Raw genomic sequence first — 26,803 nt, 5'->3', positions numbered from 1 at the left:
ATTTCATAAGCGTACGCTACGCTAAACAGCGACATTTAGGTATATAGATCATTAGGAATTCACAGATGGGGGCTCGTAGAGTGAAATCACGCTGCCAATTTACACGGTAACACACGGTTATCGATCTCTCAGCAAAGGGTGGAGGCGCCATATGCAGGAAAGAACGCATTGCCTTCGAAAACCTGCTACCACTTTATGCTGAGAAACCGCTATCCGTTATTGTGTGAGTTCAAGGAGCGCTGATTAGAATCCAGGGACAAGGAAGGAAAAAGTTTGTTTTCCTTCGTTGATAAAGTTTTATGTTAAAATAGCGTACATATATTTCCTGTATTGCTGCCACATGTTCAAACGGTCATTGTATGCATAGCGTGATTGCTTGTTAAACCTCTGTATTGTACTGCCATACTAAGGGAAAAGGTTCTATTTTCTGCGCAGAAAAGGTGTATGTAAATTGAAACGTGATTGTGAAGGCTGCAGTCTGTTAAGCCTAAATATTGGAGGTTACTGTTTGTTAAACCTCAGTATAAACTCGGTAGGTGCCTGATGGGGCAGGAAAAACTACTGGGCCAGTGTACAAAGCAGGTACATTGTGGTTTAGGTTATCGAGAAACTAAGGGGTTTCTTGGTCCGGCACCCATTAATCGCAAAGTCCATTGATCGGTTAGGTTCTATGGGCAATGCGATCGAACCGCATGGTTATATAAACCGTGATTGTGAAGTGGGTTGTCATGGGAGTGAAACTGCTGGCAAGGTTAGGAGTTATTGGAACTTCTAGATGCTACCAGCGGGAGTAAACTCAAAGTAGGAAACGAGCGACGGAAGCTTGAGTTAATATCGTCGCAAGTAGAATAATTTTCAATAGGTGGTTATTTTGCTCCTCGTTATACAGTCCGACTAATGCCAGGCAGGTCTGCTGTGTATAACGGGAGGGAGTGCGTGAACGTAGCTCACTGAAAATCGTTCACCAATCGAAATTCTCTAGAAATTGCTATGCGTTTACTCAGATGGGTGCAAGGCAATCTCTAGTAATGGTCGATGATGTCCTGCTGGTGGAAGGGCCGATTGGATCGGCCAGGTATTTTATGTTTAAAAAGTATGGGGCGTACACTACTGCGTACTGCGACATATGGGTCAAAATGACCAAGAAATGTAGAACACCTTTTCCCAAGATTGGTAGCTTTGATTCAGAGGTTCTGAACAATCTCAGTATATGTTTAGCGAAGTCTCTGAAGTAAAGGGTAAAATTTAATGATTGCTTGAAGTTATGGCAGCACGAGGGGAACATGTGGTTTAGCGGTGTGCACGCAAGGGAGCGCGCATGCAAATAGCATTGCGTGCGTGACACAAAGTAGTGTGCACGCACAGCAAGGTAGCGTTGCAGAAGGTAATGTTAGTAGTGCATGCGCATCACCACCGCCCTATGCGGATGGGGATGAAGGTACAGTCGATCTCAAAAATCATAAAAATTTAACAAGTAACTTGTACCTTCTTCTAAGTAACTATAAGGAACATGTTTATGATGCAGATGATGAACCTGTTGTGATGTCCGCTCTTTCCCATGTTGCACAAATGCTAAATGTACCACCACAGCAAGCACAGGTAGCTGCCCCGCTAATACCAGAAATGGAGGTAGCCCCACCAGTGCAGGAAGTATTGACACCCGCTGTAACAGTAGCAGAGATCACTAATACCATACGTAGTAGCAATAGGCTGAACCCTCAAACAGGTAGTAAGATCAAAGGTAGCAGTGTGGCAGGCATGCATCCGATCCGGACAATACCTGTTCCCAATGGGAATCCGGACGCACATGGTGTAGTGGCCACAAGGGATGTAGCGATGCATTGTCCATGGACAAGAGCAGAACTACGTTCCATAATGACAGATTTCCCTGACGTAGGAAAGAACTAGCAAAGTGCCAGAGATTTGTAAAAGATTTGGGTAATGCTCATGAGCCAACCAATAAATATTGGCAAGTGGTATTACGGGCATGTATTCCACACTATACCGACGTGAAAAAGTTTATCACGGCCTGTGTATTGGATGGAGATAGTCCCATAACTGCTGAAGGTAATCAGGACAATATAACCCACATTGTCATCCAATTGTCTGTATTTTTCCCATTAATTGTTAACTGGAGTAAAGTCTTCACGATTAAGCAGAAAGAGTGAGTCTGCAGCAGATTATTTCACCAGAGCACTGCAGACTATTACCCAATACAAAGGCATAGAGGATATAAAAGACAACACCCATCACAGGGAAATGACAAACACAGTGCTTATGGATGGTCTTAAGGACACTCTAAAGGCCAGTGTTAAGACCTCACTTCCTGGTTGGAGGGGAGGTACGGTAGACACACTCAAAGAATCTACAATTGAACATAACAAAAACATCTTTAGGAAGAGAGAAATGCAGAGTGAGAAACGAATGGCTGTTAGTATTCAAGCTCTGGAAGGAATGCAAATAACACCTCAGCACTCTTAACACACACAGCCACAATACACTCATCCCATACAACCTCCAAACCCTTATCCCTACACACAACCACTATCTTTCCTCATTCCCCAACCCATACAGCAACAACCTTTCACAACACGTCAATCACGAAGGTGTTATAGATGTAGCAAGGAGGGCCACATAAGTAAGTTCTGTAAAGCCAAAAAGTGGGAAACGCCAAACCAGAGAACACCCAGATACCCACAGAAGTGACACCCACAGCAGTCAGGTCAATTCCAGCCATCACCTGCTCACGTTGCAGCAGTGAATGCTTTGCTGGAAGAAGATAGTCAGCTCTAGGGGTCAGGTCACACCTGTAGTCTACAGCCAATCAGGTTAATTGGGGGTAGTAGGGAAGAACCTGTAATGACGGTTGATGTAGCTGGTACTAAACATTCTTTTCTAGTAGACACAGGGGCGACCAGATCACTGATAAAATCTCCATCTAATTTACAGGTGACCAGCAAAACAGTACCAGCAATGGGTGTAACGGGTAAAGTGCAACATTATCCTTTAACCAAATCCGCAGAGGTTACTATCGGACCATTGCATACCAGGCATTCCTTTCTCCTGGCAGCAGCGGCCCCTACAAACCTACTGGGAAGGGATTTGGTATGTAAAATGGGATGTGTCATTTATTGTACACCTGATGGTATATTTTTAGATATCCCAGAGAGAGGTTAGGTGAGGGATATATTGGACACTCCCCAAAGGTTAATGTTTCACTCTTCTGTTTCAGATAAGAATCCATATCAGGTAGAGCAGATGTTATCTCAAATACCAGATTCACTTTGGACCAAAGATGGACAGGACACTGGATTGATGGCAAATGTAGCTCCCGTAACTGTAAATCTAAAAAGTGGTAGGCAAGCTCCAAAAATTCCCCAATACCCGTTAAAACAGGAGGTAGAGATAGGGGTTTTACCGATAATTGAGTGGTTATTACAACAGGGAATTTTAGTCCGTACAGCGAGTGTAGCCAACAGTCCCATCTTTCCTGTGAAGAAGAGTGGTGGGAAGGTTTATAGGCTGGTACAGGACCTTAGAGGGGTTAATAAGGTAGTAGAGAGCCAATTCCCCGTAGTGCCGAATCCAGCTGTCATCCCACCAAATGCCACCCATTTTACTGTCATTTATCTCTGTTCTGCCTTCTTCTCTGTCCCTCTTCATACTGACTGTCAGTACCTATTTGCCTTTACATACAGGGGGGTACAATACACATGGACACGATTGGGGCTTCATAGACAGCCCCAGTATCTTCTCCCAGGCCTTACACGACTGTTTACAATCTTTTCAACCTGCCAATGGATCTGTTCTAATACAATATGTGGACAATTTATTGTTGTGTTCTGATTCATTTATGTCATGTTTAAATGATACTAAACTTTTATTGCTTCATCTCTCGCCAACAGGACACAAGGTTGCTAAGAACAAACTACAGTCATGCCAGTCCAGGGTTAAATACTTAGGGGGTTACGACATCTGACTACTGATCAAATCCAGGCCATACAGACCATGACATTGCCACGTAACCAACAGCAAATCCGTACCTTCTTGGGAATGTGTGGATACTGCAGAATGTGGATCCCAGGTGTTTCTATTTTGGCCTTGCCATTACAGGACTTAGGGCCTGATTCAGAGCCGGACGCTATTTCAGAAAAACTCGCTCGTTCAGAAAAAAGGGGTGGCTATTCAAATGAACCGTTCGCTCTTTGCGGTCTGTTCACGCCTCTAGGTCTGAACGAGCGAACCAAACATGCAGTTGTTTTTTGGAAAACTACGCCCCCTGGCCGCTTCCATCCTACGTCATGTCCGCTATTTATTAGATTAATCGAGTACATCGACCAGCGTATGAACTGCTCGCTATTCTTGTGGTTGGTTTTTCCTACCGCAATCATGCGAGCAGTTCTGACTATAAAATAACCCAGTGACGTGGTCAATGACGCTGCTGTATTAATTATGCACACCCATAAAACGCCCGTTTTGACCTTTAAGCACGCCTGCGTTCGGATCTCCACTCTCCGTTTTCAAGCACCTTCCCCTGTTACCACCCACATACGCCTCCTCATGTCACTCAAAATAGCAGGCATTCGCTATTTAGCGAACAAACGATTTTCGGCCGCACTGACTGGTTCGCGCATGCGTATTACGATCCGTAAGCATGCGCAGTTGTGCAAACATCGCTCGGAACGAACGAGCGGCCGCTTACGAGCGGCTCTGAATGAGGCCCTTAGTCTCTTCCTCAAAGCCCGATCGTGTCATACACACAGAGGAAACAGAGCAGGCTTTCCTTAATCTCAAGAATAGTCTGACAAGAGCACCTGCATTGGGAATACCGGATTATGAAAAACCTTTTGATTTGCATTGTACGGAAGCTGACGGTTGCGCAGTAGGTGTCCTCACACAAAAACATTGTGATGCCAGTAGGCCCGTAGCATACTACAGTGCACAATTGGACACTGTGGCAAGATCACTTCAATGTAGTACAAGATTTTGGTGCTCTATGGCGTCTAAGAAATTTTATGACAGCAGCAGGCACACCAGTCGCACACTCAAAACATATAAAAGGACTATTGACAGCTATCCAAATGCCTAAGGCAGTAGCCATCATTAAGTGTAAAGCCCATACATGTGAAGACGATCCGGTGTTACTGGGCATTAACAGGGCAGAAGAAGCTGCCAATTAATTGAGATGCAAAATTTGTGTTCCATTCAGGAAAAGGCAGTCTGGAGATCTAAGGGATGTGGGCAAGAGTCCTCTGGACTCTGGAGAGATGGACAAGGTAAGCCGATGGCACCCAAGGCATACTACCCAAGCTTGGATGAGGCAGCGCACGGTCTGACTCACCTAGGAAAGCAAGGTATGTGCAACTTGGTCAGGGCATATTGGTGTGCACCAGGTTTCTATTCCCAAGCCGAAAAGAGGGCAATGTCCTGTTTGACATGCTTGAAGAAGAACGTTGGTAAAACAATACCAACCGAGCCATCCCACTTTCCTCCGACAGACGGACCTTTTCAGGTAATACAAATTGATTTCATCCAATTACCACCCTGCAGGAATATCAAGTATGTATTAGTTTGTAAAGATGTATTTTCTAACTGGGTAGAGGCATACCCAGCTGCCACTAATACTGCTGCCTTCACTGCTAAAAGATTGTACAGGAGTTTGTATGCAGATATGGTATCCCTAGAATTATTGAAAGTGATAGGGGTACTCATTTCACAGGTGATGTCTTCCAGAACATGTGTAAGTTGATGGGTATTAACAGTAGACTTTACACCCCTTACCGAATGCAAGCCAGTGCCAAAGTGGAGAGGATGAACAGTACTATTAAAAATAAATTAAGTAAGACTGGGGTGGCCAGAAGCATTACCGCTAGTCCTTCATCGTATCAGGACAACTCCTAGACTCCCCCTCAATCTGTCCCCCTTTGAAGTACTGTTTGGTAGACAACCTCATTTGATTATAAGCCCACAGGAAGATTTGAAAAGTAACAACGAGGTAACTGTAAAGTATCTTATAACAATGAGTAAACAGTTGAAGCAGCAACAGCAGAAACTGAAATTGTTGTCACATGATATGCCAGAAATAAACTGTCATGATGTTGAACCTGGAGAATTTGTTATGATCAGAAATTTCTTGAGCTCAGGTTGACAGATCAGTGGGAAGGTCTGTATCAAGTGTTGCTGACGAGTACAACTTCCTTGAAAGTGGCAGAAAGAGATACCTGGGTCCATTCCACTCACTGTAAGAAGGTCAACCAACCGGTGGAGAGACAGCGAAGTCGAGGCAGATAACGTAGACCTGTCAATTACGAGTCTGTTCCAGGAGGGTTAAAAGTTGCAGTGAGATACCTGAGCTAGAGAAATTTGTAGATCATTGTTTTCAGCAATGGAGTTGCCTGCTGTTATCTTTGTGTTTTCTTCCAGAGCTTTCATCATCCTGGGTTGTTTGGGATTTCTGGTTTCTGTGACGGAGGACAGATAACGGAGAGGGGAGCTAATGTTGATATTGATGGAGTGGAGTTGGGAGAAGGAGCTCTAAACCAATCGGGGGAGTATCTGACCAAACCCAGTACAGTAATTGCTAAGAGATCTGTTATGCCTGAAACTCGGAGACAGTGTGAAGTTCTATTGTCTGAGGATTAGTGTATGTGTGAGTTGTGAGGTTCTGAATTTGTTGTGGACCCGGGGTGGTGATAGGAGCAGATACAGAAGCAGACTTAAATGAAAAATTGGAGCTTGTAATAAGTGACTTAGAAGACATGGGAATGGCAAATAAAAAGTCCAGGTATAGCACTAAAGTGCACTTGATAACTGTAGTATGGTTTAATGGGAAATGTCCAGATAGTGACAGAAAGGAATAGTCCAGTAAACACATATGGTGAGCTGAAACAGAATGCAGATATGATGAGCTGTAACTGAATGCAAGAATGATGAGCTGTAACGAGTGCAGGTATGGTGAGCTGTAACAAATGCAGGCTGAGGTAATGAAGTCCAGCTGGGAGTGAAGGGAGGCAAGGTGCAGGGAACAGCAGGTTTAGGTACTCAGGCAGGTGAAAGGTATGTGGAGGGTGCAGGGTAAATCTAGCAGGTTGGAGCAGGCAAGGTTCAGGCTAGTAACGTAACAGACAGGCAGGCAGGCAGGTAAGGCACAGGTACTCTCAGCCGCAGCTGAGAAACACGTTGCACTGGCAAAGGAAGGAAGGCTCTGGACCTTCCTAAATACTCAGTGCTGTGCTGTGACTGGCTGGAATGAGCACATTACCTACCAGGATTGGACAGCCGGAATCACATGGCCGCAGGCAAGATGGCGGCGCCCATGTCAATGGAATGGAAACAATGCCATACCTCACCAAGCCTAGTGACAATGTGCCCGCACAGAACCACGCGCAGCCAATGCCCCTCGCCAAATACCAGCACTGCTGCCAGAGACCCCCCCCCGCCACAATGACCTCATAGGTAATACCCGGTGACTACCATGCCGAGATACCCTAGCCGTGACATGACGTTTATGGGTCCCTAGTCGATGAGAGATGCATCCAACAGTGCCAGCCTAAGTATAACCCTTATTGGGGTGGGTATCCTTTAGAGGATTATCATACCATGGTGGGCAGTTTTAAACCAAACTGACTGTTGGGTATGCTCTCATGTGCCTCAAGGACAACATAATGTAGGGAAAATATTTTAAGTTCAAACCACCTCATTTTAAACTCCACCATTACCAGGTAGATAGATCACTTTTATGTTTGAACATCACCAACTTCAATAAACCAGGAAGTTGGGAGGTGACTGGGAATAACCAGATGATGACCTTCTCACTAAGTTGATAATGAGCCTATAGATTTTGAACTGTTACGCACAATCAGGTTAAATGGGAGACACTCTCGGTATCGGTATACACGTAGTGATACTAAAGAAATGGTTGGTAGGGTACCAGAAGGGTACCGTGCCAAGGTTATACAACCAGAAACGTCTATTGATCAAATGGGAGAACCGGAAATAGGATCACTTGCTAGGGAAGTGTGTTTAACGATTATGATGTTTTCTATCCCTTATGTTCTCCCCGATGATGTATAATTTATATGTGAAAGGAAAGCGTATCAGTAGCTCTCTCCGAGTTCCGAAGGTTTATGTTATTTTGGAAGGATATTTCCAGAAGTTATGACCCTTACACATGGTGAAATGTTTGGTATCCATAAAAACACACCATCTCCATATCTTCATACGCATTATGAACACTAGTGACCCCAGGGAGGTGATAGACCGGAAGATGGATGAAATTCTGCAGCTGAAATGGGAATTTCAGAAGAACCATAATGCTTCACTGGTTGAAGTAGAGGAAAAGGTAGAAGAGTGGTTCACTTGGTTGAACCCTGTGAAATGGTTCTCCGGTCTAGGAGAGTGGGTCCAGGAACTGGTTGCTACTGTGGGTAAACTCCTGATCCTTATACTGATCGTCATTTTAGTAATTGGCTTATGTGTCAGGTGTGTTCATAATGTATTGAAGTGTGGAAAATGTACAAGGGTGAACAGAGAAACCGAGATGTTGGTGATGAGCAATGATATTATGGATACCAAGGTCAAGGAAGAACTGTATTACAATCCTGAATTAGAGTGTGCCATCAGATGATGTATAGATTTAGCCATGCATAAAATGTATTATGAAATGTTATTTTAAACATCTTAAATAATGTAAGTCCCTATCCCCTTCAAGACTTCCTTTATAGGTTAGATGCATCCCCACATCTTTCCCATGATCTGCCAAGATCCGCGGTGTGAGTATAAGGGTAGTTTTATGTCACTCCCAGGGACACATTATTGATGGTTTAATGACCACTTTGTGCCATCCCATAATATAACATTAAATGATATTCCTTACTAAAAAATAAAAAGTAAGACCAGAGTGTGATAGGGTATTGTTTGCTATCAAAGGGTGGACTGTCGAGCCGGATGGTTGGCTGAGACCTAAATCGTAAAATTAGAATCTGCACGACGCCATTGTAGGTTGCCTCTGACGACGCCATCTTGCATTGTCAGCATGAAACCATGGTGTGTGATGCTAATATGCTATTATTAGCATCGTGCAATCGCATTACCACTGCATATTGTTTCAAATCCTATCATACTCCATACGCACGTATACACATATATATGTATATTTAAAGACTTCATATATTCAGTGATGACAGACTTGTCTTGTAGACATGTCTGTGACAAATAATCAAGAATACACGAAGATATTGTGAGTGTTTACTTCAAATATATACACAGTATGTCTATGGCAATTGAAATGTAACCCAGACATTGATTTGCACAATTGAAGTGTCCTGAATGTGGATTTATAAACAATTGCCAGACGTGTAGCTATTGTTAACAAATGTAGGCCTTGTATCCAATGTTGATGTTTTTAAGTAGAACTAACAGTTGCATTAGGAGAGCCTTTTGTTAAAATTATCAGATTGTTTGCCAAAGCTTGCTCCATCCATGAACAGAACAAAACCCCATTGTCTGTCATTGTTTTAGTTCAGACAGAAGTAAAATAAATAATAACCAGTTTTAGGATATATATGTATAGATATATATGTGTGAATCTATATATATATATACACACACTTAAATGATCACATGGGTAGCCACAATGCACACATATATATATATATATATATATATACAGTTGCAATTATAAATAGAAACACACAGGTCACGTTTCACGCTATATGAAGACACACATTGCATACTTGCATATAATCATAAATATACACGCACTCATAAAAGGTTCCTGCACATTATGGTTTATATGAAAGTTATTAATTATGATGTAAAATGCATTTATTTAATATTAATGGTATACAACATGATAGACATGGCATGTTTGGTACTAAACTGACACACTGTTTATTTCCAGATATCTGAACCTATCAGCGAGGGAGTCGCATCTTGTGTTCGATGGTTATGGAATATAGGAAATTATTGGTTAGAATGTATACACTGTAATGTAGTGTCTCTATCTAATTTAAATCAAATAAAGAACAATAATGTAATCTGGAGAATTGGGACATACCCCTAGTGAACTGTCCTATGAACTACAGCGTACTACAGAGACCAAGAGCAAGAACCAATGGAATCATGTTTGCCTGTCTACATTGTTGTTATCATGATCTGTTAGGGTATAAAGCCTGTGTCCCGGTCCCAGTTAGTAGCCATTCTCTTGGATGACCACAGACCTCTGGATTGATGACTGGAACTGGGACCGGTGCGCTTGCGTAATGTATCGACTGTACCTTATTTCTATATAATCCTTTGCGCTAATTGTATTTAGATCACAGCGTGTAACTAAATGATTTTCATGTGAATAACTTTTGTGCTTTGGAACCACACTCAAAGTCTGGAAAGCGATTATTTCATATGCGTACGCTAAACAGCGACATTTAGGTATATAGATCATTAGGAATTCACAGCATATAGAAATATATACGCCCATAGGTGGAGTTAGGTATGCCCTTTGGGGGGAGCAGACCACGCCCCCACAACGGCATGGCACATTCTACAGCCATCTGCACTCTCCATCAGTGGTTTTCAAAAGTAGGCAAGTATGACCCCACTACTTACCCTCGGGATGCTGGCCCGGGGATTTTGACTGGTGTCGGGATTCAGGCGTTGGCATTCTAAGTGATGGCTTCCTGATAACCGGGATATAAACTACATCACAACCTAACATCTGTGACCAATGGAATGCTAGCAGGAGGACCAGATACCTGTGGGACTAGGTAGAGAGGCATGTGCTTGATGGAGACTTCAACACAAGCTGAGAACAGGAGCAGATGGTATACCAGAGTTCTTGTTGCAGGAACCAATGCTAAATGCAGTAGAATAAATGCAAGTGCTTTGGAGACTTGCAGAATCATGGCTGTAACACAGGCACTAAAAGCGGGTATCCACTACCTGACAGTGAAAAGACTGAACGATAACGATATCGTTATCATTCAGTCGTTCACTACACTGCAGTTTTCCCACACTGAACGATATGTCATTCAGTGCAGGCACAATCAATCATCTGCAAACATGCTGAACCTGACGATATCGTCAGGTTGGCCAGCATGTTTGCACGCTGATAGATGTCTAAAAGACCAAACTTTCAAACGATAATCGAATGATATCGTTATCGTTCAATCGCTCATTTTAATCGTCTAGTGGATAGGCACCTTAAAGGTGCATACACACGTAAAGATTTTCTGTCCAACCATCCAACTAGTTGATTGGTTGGAATGAAAATCTGATAAGGTATGAAAGCAAATGATAATCAGCAATTTGTTCCCAAACGCCGGAAAATGGACAAAAACTGTTGTTTGAACAAATTGCTTAGATCAAACATTTAACAAACTTGTCTGATGACCATTTTCATCAGTTTTCTGGCATTTAGGAGCAAATTGCTGATCAGTTACTCCTATACATTACCAGATTTTCATTCCAACCAATCAACTAGTTGGATGGGTGGACAGAAAAACTTTACGTGTGTATGCAGCATAAGTGTAACAGAGTACTTGCAGGAAAACAGAGGGCCTGATTCAGACCCGCTCGCGAGCGCCCAGCACTCGCTAGCGTGTCGACGGTCCCTCTCTGCGCACGCTGGAGCTGGCTCCGGCGTGCGCATGCGCGAGACCCGGCCAGCGACGGGCGCTCCGTCGCTATGGGTCTCGCACCAAAACAGGGCGGCTGTCGATTTTGATTGACAGCTCGCCCTGTTTTGGAGGCGGGCAGGGGCGGTGGGTGGCTGGCCGAATGGAGGCGTTCCCTAAGGAACGCCTGCCGTTTGGGGGGTAGCCTCAGTAGTGAGCTTCCGGCTCTATTAGAGCCGGAAGCTCACTTGGGCTTGCGATGGATGAGACCCTACCACAAGGGTCTCGTCGCAAGCCCGATGGTCGCGACCATCGCAACCATCACCTGGCCGCTCGCAAAAGCTGTGGGTGGTCACCCACAGCTTAGCGAGCGGCCAGGAGGCCGGCTCACAAAAAAAAAATGCCGCCCTGATTCAGAGTGAGCGCTCTGAAAGAGCGTCCGGCTCTGAATCAGGCCCAGAGTCTTAGGGGTATATTTACTAAAGTGAGAGTTTTTAGAAGTGATGTTGCCCATAGTAACCAATAAGATTCTAGTTAACATTTAACTAGCACCTTCTAGAAGATAATAGCTAAAATCTGATTGGTTGCTATGGGCAACATCTCTACTTCTAAAAACTCTCACTTTAGAAAATGTACCCTGTAGTGTAGCGGAACCAGGGAAAACGGAGCTGGAAGCAGGCACAAGGAGCAAGAGTATTTGCAGGAGATCATGAACTAGCAGCAGAGACTGGAACCAGGAGCCAGATAGAAGTCTTCTTCCTATATTTGGGTTTTTCAGGCCATGAGTAGATCACTGGAGCAGGTTTAAATAGGGTGCTCTGAACAAATTGTAACAAATTGCTGATCATCATTTACTCCCATACATTACCAGATCTTCATTCCAACCAATCAACTAGTTAGATGGTTGGACAGAAAATCTTTAAGTGTGTACCCAGCCTTAGCTGGTGATACACAAAAGCACGACACACCTTCCAGGTAGACCCATCATTTCTGGTATCAATTCCATCTCATCTAATCTATCACAAATCATTGACCACTATCTTCAACCATACATCAAACATCAACGCTCACACTTACAGGACACAACGCACATACTGAAAATACTCGAGTACACCACCTGGGGGGGATGACCACTGGTTAGTCACCAGCGACATCACATCCCTATACACGATCATCAGTCACGAACAGGGTCTCGACAGCATCAAACACCATCTCAATCACGACGACACACTGGAACCAGAACAGATTACATTCATCCTCCAGGGCATTGAATACATTCTCACACACAATTACTTTTGGTTCGATGGGGACTTCCACCTACAGAGGACTGACACCGCTATGGGGACCAAGTTTGCACCCAGTTATGCTAACCTGTTCATGAGCAGTTGGGAGGACTCTCACATATGGACGGGTCATGACTGGGATGTGAATTTGGTCCTATGGACCAGATACATAGACGATGTCCGCTGCACCTGGAAGGGTCCCCTACACACACTCCTTGACTTCATTCAATACATCAACACCAATGACAGGAACCTCAAATTCATGACCAACTACAGCCAATCCTCCGTCAACTTCTTAGACCTAAAAATATACATTGATAATCACCAGATACAGACCAAGACTTTTCAAAAACCCGTAGACATCAACAGTTACATTCTCTCCAGTAGTGGTCACCACCCCTCCTGGCTCAGCAATATCCCCACAGGACAGTTCAAGCGGATCAGACGCAACTGCACAAAACTCACGGACTATCACGAACAAGCCACGACACTTAAACAACAATTCACGGACAAAGCATACAAACTGGACACATTAGAAGCCACCCTCACCCGAATAGGACTAGAAGATAGGAAACCACTTCTGGAATACAACCACAAAACACAGACAACCACGTTCCCTTCATCACACAATTCAACAGCCAGGTGACACAAATAAAAAGAATCATCAACAAACACTGGCACTTACTTAAGAAAGATGCACAACTGACAAGTATCCTACCCAACAGACCTAAAGTCATCTACCGCAAGGCCCCCAACATCCATAACAAACTCTTATCCAACCACATTCCCCCCCCATCCGAACACAAAGCACTCTAGACAACTCCAAATGCACAGGGGGTTTCTTCCACTGCGGCTCATGTACCAACTGCGTTACACTAAAATATAGAAGCACCACACCCACTACAAAATTCTCATCCACACAGACAAACACCACGTATAAAATTAAAGAACACATTTCATGCAACACTAACAACGTAATCTACCTCATACAATGCCCATGCAATCAACAATACATAGGTAGGACCACCAGACCACTAAAAACCAGAATTGCCGAACACCTGAGAAACATCACCAAACAAACAGAGAACCATAACATACCGTACACTACAATGAATACCACCACAGCAGCACACAAGGCACCACTTTCATAGGAATCAAACACATGCAAAAAAAACTGGAGAGGTGGAGACCATAACAACATCCTCAACAAGGAGGAACTTGGATATGCACGCTGAAAATATTAACCCCCAGGGGACTCAACATTGACAATGAAGTCAAATCCGATATAACGAAGTAATCTCCAACCAGCCCACCCACGCTCGCCTCCAGTCCCCAACCCCTATCACCTCAGCCCCCCCACCCCCCCATCTCCCTCAACCACCCCCCCTTCCCCATCAGTCATCCACCACATACCACACCAACTCCACACCTACACCAACCATATGCCCCCACACATCACCCATTACATCTTCACATACCCCGCGCCCCCCCCACTTACTGCTGCACACTAACACACCCGTCCCACACATCCCCATCCCCCCCTCACCTCACCACCACCCGACCCCCATATCGACACACACATTACCATAATCATATCCACTCTCCCACCACAAACTGACAGAGTCCAGAACAAACACCCATCACATCTATCACCAGCCCTTACACTCACACACCAAGTCACACATGATAGACCCCACACACACCCACATCAACATGGTCCCCTTCACCGTAGCACACTTAACAAGCCGACCAGCACCCAATCCCCCTGCAACCGCACCAGCACCTCAACCGCCTAACACTGACCACCCCGTCCACCTGCTGCAATCCTCCTTCCCATTATCCAAACTACCACCAGCACAACCACCACCTGTCATTACCCCTCATGACCACCACACCTCTACCTGCAACCCCCCCCTGCACCAACACCCATCTATCCATCCCACACACAATAAACACATACACTCCATGCCTACCCACAAAAGTACTGACCCACACCACCGCCATCTCCCACCCAGACACAACCCGCCCCACAAATACCCATGGCAGCTACCCACAGTCTGCCCGCACAAACACTGACCCATGTACACGTACCCTACACATACCCCACACCACGGAACCATTACCCGCCCGACCAGCACAAACTGACACCCTCACCTGACCCACAATTAGTACCCTACCCCAGGCAATCACACACCCAGCCCTCTCACAACCGCACCAGGCAACTCCACATCCTCAGTTCCAGTGTCACCAACACAACCACACATCTCTCCCCCTACGGACATTACATCAGATGGCAACAACTACACCCACTTACCTGTCCGTCATCCACCCGCTAATGCCACTCCCCCTAAACCCACTTAGATATCCCCCTACCTTCCCATACGCATGCCCCACCCCGTCTCACTGACACCTACGCAAGTGACCCCGTCCCACCCAACTTGGCAACACACGCCCATGAAAAGCACAACACATTCAAGTATCCCCACCGGCCTCTATACTGTCCCCGCACGGATCACGCGTAACCATAGCAACATTAACAACAGCTCTGCTAATACATACAAACACGCCCCCCATTCCCATTGGCCATATTCTGATTACACTTATCACTCCTGCTAGTCTCTGCACACACCTGCACCGCATCACCATTCAGCAAGTCCCTGCACACACCTGCACCACATTACCTTTCAAATACACCATTGGCCTAATCTGATTACACTTATCACTGCAGCCAGTCCCTGCACCGCATCACCATTCAGCAAGTCCCTGCACACACCTACTCCGCATTACCTTTCAAACACACCATTGGCCTCATCTGATTATATTTATCACTCCAGCTAGTCCCTGCACACACCTGCACTGCATCACCATTCAGCAAGTCCCTGCACACACCTGCACCACATTCTCTTTCAAACACACCATGGCCCCGTGAGACACCTGACCAAACCCCCACCCCCGGAAGTGCACTACATTGATCCTCTCACACCCCCTTGAAGAAGGCACCTGTGCCAAAATGCGTTGGAGACCCTCACATGAAACCTGACACCAATCCAGGCTGACCTCCACTTAAGATCCCCATCCCCACCAGGGACCGCCAGTGCAGATAGCTCTCAGTCCACCTGCCCGCTGGTCCGCACCGCTCACACCACCAGTGACCGGCTCCACCCCAGACCAGCCTCTCTCCCCCCCCTGGCGTGCTCAACAAGTGACTCCTGGCCAGGGTTGTCTCCACCATCGATCCACATTTCCACGGGGGACCGTCAGTGCAAAGAGCACCCCGCACATCCGGCCGCAAGTCCGCACAGCCAACATCGCCAGTGACCAGCTCCATCCAGGTCACACCTTGCGTATCCCCCCTCCTCCCCGGCTTTTTTCCAATCAGTATCCCAGGCAGACCATCCCCCCCTCCCAGGGGTGGTCCTAGCACACACGGTGCAACCCAGGCTCCCAGCGGCTCACCCATCCACACCTCTGGCTCCGCACCACCAGCGGCATGACCAAGAGCCAACCTCAGCTGCACACTCTGGTCGCTGACCTCCGCAGACCAATCAGAACAGCTGTGCACCTGCAGCACACCAGTAACATGCTGATCCAGCTCACCAACAAACCTGCAGCTTCCAACCTATCTGCAACGGCCGCAACGTCGACCTACATCACCATAACAAAAAACCTACCGGTAGGGAAGTACTGCCAAGACTTGCACCAACACACGGGACCCCGCACAGGTGTTTCAACCCACTCTGCTTATCCCCCACCCCCTGAGACTTCCTAGACTGTCAACCATAGGTCCAGCAGGGGTGACGTGCAAGGTCACTGAACCGCACGGGAAGGAGCCCCCTGAAAGGGTCCACCTACCACCCCAGTTTCATCACCACTGATCACTGAACCCCACCCACCTGCCCAGGATCACAGAGCAGCATTGTGACTACTCAATAAAAGATTTTTGCCCCAAACTACTGTGTCTTGCTGGCCTCATTTTGATCCTATCTTATTCCCCTTTTCACATTACTCCATACTACACTCCATACCCAATCACACCCTCCTTCTCACTCCCAAAACACCACCACCACCAGAAGAAACATTCCAATTAACACCACTCACAAACACACACAAGTCATCACCATCACCACTACTAGCAGGGAGAGCGCATCTTACCCTCCCTACCCCCATACATATTCAGTGCAGGAAAGTTACTTCCACGCAAAGGCACCCCGACACCACAACACACCACCACCTGGTCAAAGAGAATGCAGTTCTACCGCCCATCTTCATATATCAACAACTGCGACTACTGTACATCTGCAACAATAACAGAGTCTATATCAACTACTGTGTCTACTATACATCAGCAACAATAAGTCTATAGCAAAAACTGTCTACTGTACATATGCAACATATGTGAGTCTATAGCAACTGTGTCTACTGTACATCTGCAACAATGACTGAACCAACATCTCAATCTACAAAACCAACTGGGTTAAAAAGCTGAAACAACATAAAAAGTAGTATCTATAAATTAACTGAGTTAACATCATCAACAATAGAAGAGCTTAGAAAATCCACAACTGAACCAAAACTTGTACAACTAAATATACATCTTTCCTCAAAATGTTTTCCTTTATTGCAGCATGACAAACAACATAAAATTTTATGCAACCACATTCACTTGTGGGTATAACAATTTACAGAATAATAACCATTGTCCATTATTCAAACATAGTAAATAATAGAATACACAATGGCATATTCAGGGAAACAATATAAATAAAATTTAAATAACCATCAGTTTCTAACCATAAACTAGATAGCGTTAAGAGAGATTGGGGGGTCTTGCTCACAAACACGTGTCTCATACTAAAGTGTATTTCTGAAGCATTTCCATATCTGTTCTTTAAGTGTCTGGGACAATGTGTCTATGTAGCTTTCCCAAGTCTCAAAAAATTTCTCTGTGAACCTTTCTTTCTGTAGCGAGGCCTGCATATACTCCATTCGGAAAATATTAAAAAGTTTTTCCAAAAATAAGGAGAGTGTGGGAGCTGTCGGTTGGAGCCATACTTGTGAAATAAATGTTATCGCCACAGCAGATTTAATTATCAGTAATTTTTTAACCCCTTGTGTCATTCTGGTACCCATAGGTGTAATACCGAATATTGCCCATTCAAGTGTCAGGGGTAAGCAATTTACCAGATGTCTTTTAACATAGGCCCTGATTCAGAGCCGGACGCTCTGACAGAGCGCTCGCTCTGAATCAGGGCCGGTCTTTTTTTTTTTTTTTTTTAGAACGGCCTCCTGGCCGCTCGCATAGCTGTGGGTGACCACCCACAGCTATAGCGAGTGGCCAGGAAGATGGTCATGATGGTCAAGACCATTACGACCATCAGGTTTGCGACGAGACCCTTATGGTAGGGTCTCGTTGCCGCAAGCCCCAGAGAGATTTCGGCTCTAACAGCCGAAATCTCTCCCACTGACATCACTCGTGATGTCAGTGGGGCCGCCCCCAAACGGAGGCGTTCACATGGGAACGTCTCCGTCTGGGCAGCCACTCCCCCAGCCCGCCCACCATAGGGGGCGTGCTGTCACTCAACATCGACAGCACGCCCCCATTGGTACGAGACCCGGAGCGATGGATTGCCCGTTGCTATCCGGGTCTCGCGCATGCACACGATGGAGCTGGCTCCATCGTGCGCATGCGCTCTGGGCCACCATCAACCCGGTTGCGAGTGCTCAGCGCCTGCGACCGGGTCTGAATCAGGCCCATAGTTCCCTATCAGTATCCAAAATCTCCTTATTATCTGAGATGTGCGCCGACCCTCGTGTTTGATTTTGGATATGTATCTCCCATGGTTTGGGATCTGGATTGGTTTTGACAAAACCTCACCTCTGTGTTTTGTTTTTAGGTTTTGGTTTTGGATCTGGATTTTTTCTTAAAAAATCATAAACACAGCTAAAATCACATAAAATGGGCCTGTTTTTGTTCCTACAGTATTATTAACCTCAATAAGATTTATTTCCAGTCATTTCCAATCAATTTTGACCACCTCACAATATTATTTTTTTCATCTAGTTAAGACCAAATGGTTGCATCCAGCTAGCTGGCTGACTAAGCTAAGCGACACAGTGGGCAGCACTAACATGTGGCAGTTCGGCTTCCAATTTCCAACACGGATACAGTGTGTTATACAGTGTGGGTTGGATACAAAAATAGTACACTTACTGTGACAGCAGTGTCGGCAGAGCGTGGTTGCTGACTGTGTCCTCAGTACATGGGATGGCAGTGCTGCGGTGCTAGCAGTGACCTCAGTGCACGGTACCGGCGGTGTCAGCAGAGCGGGGGTGCCAGCGGTGTCTTCAGTGCAGGTTGCTGGCTGTGTCGGCAGTGCGGGGGTTGCTGACTGTGTCCTCAGTACATAGAATGGCAGTGCTGCGGTTCTGGCAGTGACCTCAGTGCAGGGTACCGGCGGTGTCAGCAGAGCGGGGGTGCCAGCGGTGTCTTCAGTGCAGGTTTACTGGCTCTGTTGGCAGTGCAAATGTTGCTGACTGTATCCTCAGTTCATGGAATGGCAGTGCTGCGGTGCTGGCAGTGTCCTCAGTGAAGCGTACCGGCGGTGTCGGCAGTGTGGGGGTGCCAGCGGTGTCTTTAGTGCAGGTTTGCTGGCTGTGTTGGCAGTGCAGGGGGTTGTTGATGGTGTCCTCAGTACATGGAATGGAAGTGTGGGTGCAGACAGTGTCCTCAGTGCAGGGTAACAGCGGTGTTGGCAGAGTGGGGGTGCCAGCGGTGTCCTCAGTGCAGGTTTGCTGACTGTGTCTGTAGTGCAGGGGTGTTCTCAATGCAGGGTGCCGGTGGTGTTGGCAGCATGGGGGAGCCAGTGGTGTCAGCAGCGGGGCTGCCGGCGGTGTCAGCAGTGGGGGTGCCGACAGCTGGAGAGTCTGCAGCAGGGTGTGCTGGCAGCAGGTGTCGGCAGCGGGGGGGGCGGCCATGGGTGTGTCGGCAAAGGGAACCAGCTCCATCTTTTTGTTCTTTTTTCCCTGCATTCAATGGGTTTAACACTGATTGGCTGAGAGCCATGACAGATGGCTCTGTCAGCCAATCAGCGCTTTGCCCATTGAAGGCAAAGGGATATTTAAAAATGGCCACTCAAGGCAAAACCTCGAGATCCGACAGAGGATTGCGAGGTTTTGCCTCGATTAGGGATCCAGGGCAGGAGGAGAGATCTGAGGGGCGCCTCGGATCGCCCCAGATCCCCAAAGTTCGGGCAGGTCCGGTTCTCAGGGAATGGGACCCGCTCATCTCTACTTACTATTGGGCATCCCCATAGGCAATGCATTAATTCAGCCCAGTGTGCGCCACATCTAAGGCACGGGGAGTCCTCTAACAACGCCATAACATGTCTGCGATGGTGGGATAAATATATCCTGTATATTATATTCAGGAACAACTCTGTATATGATGTTGCAGGTACCAGTTTGACAGACAATTCAAATGTTCGCAACAATTTTTTTGTACTTTGAAAATATTTCCTCCATTGTGCCAGACTAGTTTTCTGTGTCTCATATTGTATAGGAGTGTGTAAAAATGAGTAATGCATTGAAATTGCCTTAAAGTGATGATTTTCTCCCAGTAACAAATCATCGAGTCAGTTACTATAATCATCCGATGAAAGTTTGCTAGAAAGATTGGCTACATAGTGTTGGGCCTGCAAGTAAGCCAGAGGTGAAGAACCAAGGATTGGGAATTTTTCTACCACTTGTACAAACGTCAGTGGTTTCTCTGAATTACAATTTGTAAAGTGCCGGGTCATAGTGAAAATCTACATCTTTAATATCTACATTACTCCAACAACTGGGACCATACTTCAATCTACTCCAAAACTTCTCAGATCAAATTGTCATCTATTATTTCAACAACTGGAACAATATTTTTACCAGTGTATTCTCTTTCGCCATAGTGACTCAAAGCTAAAAGGTATGTATCTATTGATAACTATCTGCTCTTATTATGTAAGGATGATGAACAGTCCATGTTTTCTCAAATGCTCTGTATGTTTTTATAGGAGATTTTCAACATTTGGGGACGTGTGAGCCTGCTGACCATGGGTGGCTCTGCAGATGACATCGTTGGGAGTGCGACACCATGGACATGGGTGTGCGTGAAGGAGCAATGACGGACGGGACGGCGGCGCTACTCAGGTGAGTAGTGTTTACCAATTATTGATGGGGTGTTTGAGATGCATATAAACGTAAAATTTTCAGTATGTACATCCTTGATAACGGGCATGGGCCCGAAATGTCAGAATAAAATGTGATGATTTTGTTTATAAGACGCTGAGTGCTGTAATCTCTCCTTGGTCTTATTTTGGGAATTTACCCCATGGAGGGCACCAACGCAATAATCATACTTTGTATATGAGGAAGTGCTGGGAATCTGCAGTATATACAGTGTATGTATATATATATTTATAAGAAAGTAGATCTATGGCGCTGCTCCTCAGATTAGTTCAGTCTTAATGGTGGTTGGTACTGGTAAGAAAATCTTTATCTTCTTTTAATGGTTACTCCCACTATGCTCCTTTTATAGATATAAATCAGGTGGCCGCTTTAATCCTTGAAAATACCGACTGGTAAATCGGGTAATCTAGGAAGACAAAGGGGGACAAGGACAAGCGCCTGATAGTGTAGTAGTTAGTGTTAACTTAAATTAGATACAAATATATTCATATGCGCGTACCATGAATATGCTTGTATATTAAGCATATAAGGAACCAATCCTCAGATCACATATGACCGGTTTCCACAGCAGTCTTAACCTTCAGCCAGATTTCACCTAGGGAATAGCTGACCAGATAGCTACAACCTTTATGGAGCAGAGAAAAATTTGCTTCCATAGTGTGGTATGTTTTAGAAGTATATGGTTTTTAAAATACACAAATATACATGTCACACACAAAAACAAACATAAGAATGTAGCTTATCTTATAGGTCGCAGTGGTCAGTTCCAGTAGTAGTACCTCCCAGGTACATCTAATAAAAGTCCATATAAGTCCCTTTAGGGTAGGTCTGGATGATTTGTAGAATTGGTGTAGCTTAACCAACATGTTTCGCCTTTAACAAGGCTTCCTCAGGGGTCTTACTTGATAAATTTACAGGGGACTTTTTATACCTGTTTGTCCTCCAAGATTTGGCCGTTTTTGGCACCAAAAATGGCAAAAAACTTCACTTCCGATGCGCGGGCACCCGGAACCGGAAGTGTGCGCCCGCTCAGGTGTCCCCCTCCAAAAAAAAAAATTGTATCCACAACCTTTCCAGGAAGTGTACATCACTTCCGGTTCAAGGCTGCTGCCGGAGGTGATCAAGACAACTCCAAATAAGGGATCCCCTACACTAGCATAGGACTGCCTGCTAGTCCACGTGTAATGAACTCCATTCTCTTGGAGTCCTTATAGTAGCTCCAGACGCCATTTTGTTGGAGCTCAACCTCCTATATAAACAATTAATAAGAGGATTCTTTTTGTATTGATTGCACTTGCCCGAGTACAGTACTGTCAGGAGTCTAGGGGAGCCAACACAACACCAAATCTTTCAGACTAGGATAAAAAAGGGAGGGAGAAGGGGGACTACAGTACAAATCAATAATAAAACCATTAATGTTAAAAATTCACATAAAAAACTGTATAAAAATACATTAAAATGTTATTAAAATATATATATCAAAAATGATCCAGATTTCAACCAACATATAAATGTACAACACCAGTAACAATCTTACTTGTACATAATTCAGGGATACATAGTAAAATACATGAATTTATAACTACATTAAAAATTAATGAGTTATCTTATTTTATGGAGTCATTAAAGTAACAGGGCTATTTCATATACCTCGTTATAACCATGTGGTACCAGTGTATCGAGTTCATGAATCCAAAACATCTCTCTCTGTGCCAATAATTTCATTAAATCACCTCCTCTTGGGCCCAAGGTTACATGTTCTATCGCTTTAAATGAGAAACTGTCTACAGATGAGTTATGTATCTCTGAAAAGTGTCTAGAGAGCGGGTGGCTTTCAACTTTATTCCTGATATTACGCAGATGTTCTTGGGTCCTTAGCTTAAGAAGTCTCTTAGTTTTCCAAATGTATTTTCGTTTACATCCGCATTCAATCATATATATCACAGAGGTAGTCAAACAATTGGTGAATTCTTTCAATTTATATTCCTTAGTCTGATCAGAATTGGTGAAAGTTCTTCTAACAGGATTCACATACTTGCACACATTACAGTGTCCACATTTGTAGGAGCCAACACATTTAGGCATGATTTGTTTCGGTTCGTTTCTGTGTTTCAATCAGCTAGGAGCCAGGATTTCCTTCAAATTCTTTGCTTTTCTAAACACCACTGCAGGTCTATCCGGCAAGATCTCTCCCAAAACTGGGTCCATCTTTAAAATACTCCAATGCTTTGTGATGTTTTTTCTAATCTTCACCTCATTATTATATTGAGTAATAAAAGGAATCAAATCTTCCTTCTTTGGGATTTCAATACTCGAAGCTAATAGCTCCTGTCTATTTTTCCATTCACTTTTTAACAGGGCTTGTTGTAAGATATTTTCAGGTTATCCCCTCTCTCTAAAGCGATCTGTATACACTTGTACTTGTTCTTGATAATTTGTTTCTTTAGAACAGTTTCTCTTAATCCGATAAAATTGGGAGTACGGTATATTTTCTTTCCACCGTCTAGCATGTCCACTTTTAAAGTGAAGGTAGCTATTTGTATCTACCATTTTAATATAATTCTTCGTAATTACCTCTCACCTTCACTGGAGAGTACTAGATCCAAGAATTCTACATGGTTACTGTTAATAGTAAAGGTGAACTTGAGATTAAAATCATTTTCATGTATATGATTAATAAATTGCTCAAAATCACTTTCTTCACCATCCCACACTATAATAATGTCATCAATGTATCTTTTATAGAATTTTATCTTCTTAGAATACGGATTGTAGTTATACACATGTTCCTCTTCCCACTGGCCCATTAGAATATTCGCATAACTCAGTGCGAAAACTGTGCCCATATCAGTCCCGCAAATTTGTAAGTAAAACTGATCTAAAAATTTTAAATAATTGTGAGTTAAGATAAAACGTATTAAAATACAGATAAAATCTTTGTGGGAATCATTTAGCGTAGAATCATTTTCTAAGGTTTTCTTGCATGCTTCAATGCCTTTCTCATGTACTGTAGATGTATAGAGTGACTGTACGTCTATAGTAGCCAATTTATATTCGGTCTTCCATTTGACATTTTCCATGTGTTATAACACACTAGTCGTGTCTTTCAAATATGAGGTAAAATTTTTCAAGTGGGGATTCTGGAAGACGTCCACATACTCAGATAGATGGGCTGTTAATGATTCAATGCCTGCTATGATTGGTCTGCCTGCAGGGCAGTCCATACTTTTGTGAATCTTGGGCTGACGGTAGAAGATTGCTATAGTGGGAGGTATTGGTACTCATTTTTCGTTAGAATGTTGTTATGTAGACTGGACACTAAAATTCTTCATAATTCAATCAAATATTCATTTGTGGGATCTTTCGGCTGTGGTTTATAAGACTTAACATCATCCAAGAGTCTCTTTGCTTCTTTCTCATAATCCTCCCGATTTTGGATGACCAGGCCTCCTCCCTTGTCCGCTGATTTCAATATCAGATCCTCATTACTTTTCAGAACCTTTAGAGAATGTTTTTCTTCATTGGTAAAATTTGATTTACTGCATTCCGTAGTTATTTCAGCCAGAAGATCTTTTTTTACTAGGTCATAGAATATGTTGATATGATGTCCTTTGGATTCTAACGGATAGAACTTTGAAGGGAGTTTTAAGTTTGACTTAGAGGAGTTGAAATTGGTTAAGACAGCTGTTGCTTTCCTTGCAAAATGTCTTTTGAGTGTAAGTCTTCTGATAAATTTGTTAAGGTCTATGAACATCTGGAATTTGTTTGGTTTTTGTGTTGGGGCAAATGTAAGGCCCCTGCTTAACAATGACATTTTAGCTGAAGTTAGTACATGTGTAGAGAGATTAAATATACCTTTCTTTGTCGGATCTACTTCTAACAAAGGTATCTTTTTTTGTTGGGGTTCCTTTTGTTCACCTCCTCTTTTCCTCTCCTCTGGAGAATCTTCTTTTTATAGGGGAAGCTTGTTTTGTATTCTCTTTTACCAATTTCCTCCGGTTCGTTACCAATTGTGAGCGAACCGAAGTAGGGGGTAAAAAATCTGTAGTATCTTTTATATCCTCCCTGTCAAGGGTTGTGAAATGGTTCCATGTACTTACGGGGTCTCTTGTTACTGTTTGCGGGAATCTATAGTTGTTACTAGACTTGGGACCTTTGACAGTCCAAGCAGGTGGTTTCGTTGAACGATACCGTGAAATATGGTAAACGAGGAGGTTCTGAACAGAAGGAAGGAAGGAAAGGATAGAGGAAGAGGTGATTAAGAACAAAAAGAAGAAATTTAACAGGGACATGTATGACAATGAGAATAACCAGACAAAGAACTGGTCCAGATTTCAGCACCAGAAATAAGAACATATTTCACAGTATCATTCAACGATACCACCTGCTTGGACTGTCAAAGGTCCCAAGTCTAGTAACAACTATAGATTCCCACAACCAGTAACAAGAGACCCCGTAAGTACACGGAACCATTTCACAACCCTTGACAGGGTGGATATAGAAGATACTACAGATAATTTTTTTATCCCCTACTCCGGTTCGCTCACAATTGGTAACGAACCGGAGGACATTGGTGAAAGAGAATATAAAACAAGCTTCCCCTCTAAAAAGAAGATTCTCTGGAGGAGGGGGAAAAGAGGAGGTGGATGAAAGGAACCCCAACAAAAAAAGATACCTCCGTTAGAAGTAGATCCGACAAACAAAGGTATATTTAATCTCTCTACACATGTACTAACTTCAGCTGAAATTTCATTGTTAAGCAGGGGCCTTACATTTGCCCCAACACAAAAACCAAACAAATTCCAGAAGTTCATAGACCTTAACAAATTTATCAGGAGACTTACACTCAAAAGACATTTTGCAAGGAAAGAAACAGCTGTCTTAACCAATTTCAACTCCTCTAAGTCAAACTTAAAACTCCCTTCAAAGTTCTATCCGTTAGAATCCAAAGGACATCATATCAACATATTCTAAGACCTACTAAAAAAAGATCTTCTGGATGAAGTAACTATGGAATGCACTAAATCAAATCTTACCAATGAAGAAAAACAATCTCTAAAGGTTCTGAAATCTTGGTTGAAATCTGGATAATTTTTGATATATATATTTTAATAACATTTTAATGTATTTTTATATAGTTTTATGTGAATTTTTAACATTAATGGTTTTATTATTGATTTGTACTGTAGTCCCCTTCCCCCTCCCTTTTTTTATCCTAGTCTGAAAGATTTGGCGTTGTGTTGGGTCCTCTAGACTCCTGAAAGTACTGTACTCGGGCAAGTGCAATCAATACAAAAAGAATCCTCTTATTAATTGTTTATATAGGAGGTTGAGCTCCAACAAAATGGCGTCTGGAGCAACTATGAGGACTCCAAGAGAATGGAGTCGATTACACGTGGACTAGCAGGCAGTCCTATGCTAGTGTAGGGGATCCCTTATTTGGAGTTGTCTTGATCACCTCCGGCAGCAGCTACGAACCAGAAGTGATGTACACTTCCGGGAAAGGTTGTGAGTACAATTTTTTTTTTTTTGGAGGGGGACACCTGAGCAGGCGCACACTTCCAGTTCCAGGTGCGCGCGCACCGGAAGTGACATTGTTTTGCCATTTTTGGTGCCAAAAACGGCCAAATCTTGGAAGACATACAGGTATAAAAAGCCCCCTGTAAATTTATCAAGTAAGACCCC

At 44.1% G+C, this 26,803-nt stretch overlaps 1 protein-coding gene across 3 annotated transcripts in view; it reads right to left on the bottom strand.

Moving 5' to 3' along the window:
* The window catches only part of HEBP1 (heme binding protein 1), a 183,879-nt gene that overhangs the window by 93,206 nt on the left and 63,870 nt on the right, over positions 1–26,803 (bottom strand). The window lies entirely within an intron of this gene.

The sequence above is a fragment of the Taudactylus pleione genome, unplaced genomic scaffold (genome assembly GCF_031769625.1).
Source record: "Taudactylus pleione unplaced genomic scaffold, aTauple2 ptg000080l, whole genome shotgun sequence".
NCBI classification, from domain to species: Eukaryota; Metazoa; Chordata; class Amphibia; order Anura; family Myobatrachidae; genus Taudactylus; species Taudactylus pleione.
The sequence above is the reverse complement of the archived record's forward strand: the minus strand, read 5'-3'. Positions and strand labels throughout refer to the sequence as shown.